The sequence below is a fragment of the Arachis stenosperma genome, chromosome 10 (assembly GCF_014773155.1).
Source record: "Arachis stenosperma cultivar V10309 chromosome 10, arast.V10309.gnm1.PFL2, whole genome shotgun sequence".
NCBI classification, from domain to species: Eukaryota; Viridiplantae; Streptophyta; class Magnoliopsida; order Fabales; family Fabaceae; genus Arachis; species Arachis stenosperma.
The window spans coordinates 69,571,704-69,575,418 of NC_080386.1; the positions used below are offsets into that span (position 1 = coordinate 69,571,704).

General features: G+C 37.2%; 1 non-coding gene across 1 annotated transcript; it reads right to left on the bottom strand.

Annotated features, from left to right (window-relative positions):
- Positions 1 to 3,082: 3,082 nt before the first annotated feature.
- LOC130958627 (small nucleolar RNA R71) lies at positions 3,083 to 3,190 on the bottom strand. Its single transcript, XR_009077740.1, has one exon. It is a non-coding gene; the product is annotated as a small nucleolar RNA R71 (small nucleolar RNA).
- Between the last annotated feature and the right edge of the window lie 525 nt (positions 3,191 to 3,715).

Below are 3,715 nucleotides of genomic sequence, written 5' to 3' on the forward strand. Positions count from 1 at the left end.
GATCATTTGGGAGGCTGGCCTCACGGCCATGCCTAGACCTTGTTCTTATGTATTTTCAACGGTGGAGTTTCTACACACCATAGATTAAGGTGTGGAGCTCTGCTGTACCTCTAGTATTAATGCAATTACTATTGTTCTTCTATTCAATTCCGCTTATTCTTGTTCCAAGATATCACTTGTTCTTCAATTTGATGAATGTGATGATCCGTGACTCTCATCATCATTCTCACTTATGAACAAGGTGACTGACAACCATTCTTGTTCTACAAGCATCCGAGGCTTAGTGAATATCTCTTGGATTCTTTAATCGGAATCTTCGTGGTATAGGCAGGACCTGATGGCGGCATTCAAGAGAATCCGGAAGGTCTAAACCTTGTCTGTGGTATTCTGAGTAGGATTCAATGATTGAATGACTGTGACGTGCTTCAAACTTGTAACCTGCTGGGCGTTAGTGACAGACGCAAAAGAGGGATTCTATTCCAGTAGGGGAGGGAACCAACCGGTGATTAGCCGTACTGTGACAGAGTGCGTGAGCATTAGTTTTCACTGAGAGGATGGGAGGTAGCCATTGACAACGGTGAAACCCTACACGAGCTTGCCATGGAAAGGAGTAAGAAGGATTGGATGAAGGCATTAGGAAAGCAGAGAGACGGAAGGGAAGGCATCTTCATACGCTTGTCTGAAGCTCTCACCAATGATATACATAAGTATCTCTATCTTTATCTTTATGTTATTTTCATTCATCACCATTATACATTTGAGTCTGCCTGACTGAGATTTACAAGGTGACCATAGCTTGCTTCATACCACCAATCTCCGTAGGATCGACCCTTACTCGCGTAAGGTATTACTTGGACGACCCAGTGCACTTGCTGGTTAGTTGTGCGAAGTTGTAGTGATCACAATTTCGTGCACCAAGTTTTTGGCGCCGTTGCCGGGGATTGTTCTTGTGTATGGACAACTGACGGTTCATCTTGTTGCTTAGATTAGGTATTATTTTTCTTCAGAGTTCTTAAGAATGAATTCTAGTGTTTCAAGGTGATGTTCTTATCATCACCAAAGCTGATTGATCATCATCAATTTAGCTCTTGAATGCAATGTCCTGCTGAAGCTTAGCTAGCTATGTCTAATTCCTTTAGACTAAAGCTTTAGACTAACATTGCATGATTCCTGGAATTCTCATTAAGAATTTTGATACCTTTATTTTTCTTTTCCATATAATTTTCGAAAAAAGCACAAAAAAATTACAAAATCATAAAAATCAAAAATATTTTATGTTTCTTGTCTGAGTCTAAAGTCTCATGTTAAGTTTGGTGTCAATTGCATGTTTCTATTCTTTTTGCATTCATGCATGTGTCTTCATTAATCTTCAAGATGTTCTTGATGATTTCCTTGTTTTGATCTTTGAATTCTATTGACTTGAGTGTTTTGGTGTTTCTCATATGCATTCTCATGTTGTTAGTGTCAGTAGTATACAAACTGCTAAGTTTGGTGTCTTGCATGCATTGTTATTTGATTTTAGTTGCATCTTGATTATTCCTCATTATTAAAAATCCAAAAATATTTTTAATTTGTGTCTTTTCAAGTCAATAATACAGAGAATTGAAGATTCAGAACATACTGCAGAGGAATCACACAGAAAAAGCTGAGCATTCAAAAATGCCCAGTGAAGAAGACAGACTGGCGTTTAAACGCCAGCCAGGGTGCCTGGCTAGGCGTTTAACGCCCAAAAAGGTAGTAGTTTGGGCGTTAAACGCCAGAATGTGCACCATTCTGGGCGTTTAACGCCAGGATGGCACAAGGGGGAAGATTTTGTTTTCAAAATCAATTTTTTTTTCAAGTTTTCAAAGTTTTTCAAAATCAAATCTTTTTCAAATCATATCTTTTCAATCAAATGTTTTCAAAATCAATTTCTTTCCTTTTTCAAAGATACTTACTAACAATTAATGATTTGATTGAACATTTTTTGCCTTTTCTGTTGAGGAAGGTTTTATGTTTGAATCATATCTTTTCTTGTTAGGCAAGTCATTAATTTTTAAAATCATATCTTTTCAAATTGTTTTCAAATCATATCTTTTAAAATTGTTTTCAAAATCATATCTTCTCAATCACATCTTTTTAAAACCATAACTTTTCAATCATATCTTGTTAATCACATCTTTTAAAAACCAATCATATCTTCTCAACCACATCTTTTTCAAAATAGTTTTCAATCAAATCTTTTTAATTTCTAATTTCAAAATCTTTTTCAAAAATCACTTTACTTCTTTCCCACTTTTGTTTTCGAAAATCAATTAGTGTTTTTCAAAAATTTTTCAAAATCTTTTACTTAATTTTCAAAAATTACTTCCCTTCTTCTCACATCCTTCTATTTTTGGACTAACACTATTCCTTAATGCAAAATTCGAACTCCATCTTCTTTGATAAAGTTCGAATTTTCTACTTCTACCTTCTATTTTTCTTGTCCTCTGACACCTAAAGGAATCTCTATACTGTGACATAGAGGATTCCATATTTTCTTGTTCTCTTCTCTTTCATATGAGCAGGAACAAAGACAAAGGCATTCTTGTTGAAGCTGACCCTGAACCTAAAAGGACCTTGAAGCAAAAGTTAAGAGAAGCTAAGGCACAACTCTCTGTAGAGGACCTAACCGAATTCTTCAAAGAAGAAGAAGACATAGCAGCCGAAAACAACAACAATGCAAACAATGCAAGGAAGGTGCTGGGTGACTTTACTGCACCTACTCCCGACTTCTATGGGAGAAGCATCTCTATCCCTGCCATTGGAGCAAACAACTTTGAGCTTAAGCCTCAATTAGTTTCTCTAATGCAACAGAATTGCAAGTTCCATGGACTTCCACTGGAAGATCCTCATCAGTTTTTAGCTGAGTTCTTGCAAATCTGTGACACAGTCAAGACTAATGGGGTTGACCCTGAGGTCTACAGACTGATGCTATTCCCTTTTGCTGTAAGAGACAGAGCTAGGACATGGTTGGACTCACAACCTAAAGAAAGTCTAGACTCATGGGAAAAGCTAGTCAATGCCTTCTTGGCAAAGTTCTTTCCACCTCAAAAAATTGAGTAAGCTTAGAGTGGAAGTCCAAACCTTCAGACAGAAGGATGGAGAATCCCTCTATGAAGCTTGGGAAAGATACAAACAATTGATCAGAAAATGTCCCTCAGACATGCTTTCTGAATGGGGCATCATAGGTATTTTCTATGATGGTCTCTCTGAACTATCCAAGATGTCTTTGGATAGCTCTGCTGGAGGATCTCTTCATCTGAAGAAGACGCCTACAGAGGCTCAAGAATTAATTGAAATGGTTGCAAATAACCAATTCATGTACACTTCTGAAAGAAATCCTATGAACAATGGGACAAGTCAGAAGAAAGGAGTTCTTGAGATTGACACTCTGAATGCCATTTTGGCTCAGAATAAAATATTGACTCAACAAGTCAATTTGATTTCTCAAAGTCTGTCTGGAATGCAAAATGCACCAAGCAGTACTAAGGATGCTTCATCTGAAGAAGAAGCTTATGATCCTGAGAATCCCTCAATGGAAGAGGTGAATTACCTAGGAGAACCCTATGGAAACACCTATAATTCTTCATGGAGAAATCACCCAAATTTTTCATGGAAGAATCAAGAGAGACCCCAACAAGGTTTCAATAACAATAATGGTGGAAGAAACAGGTTTAGCAATGGCAAGCCTTTT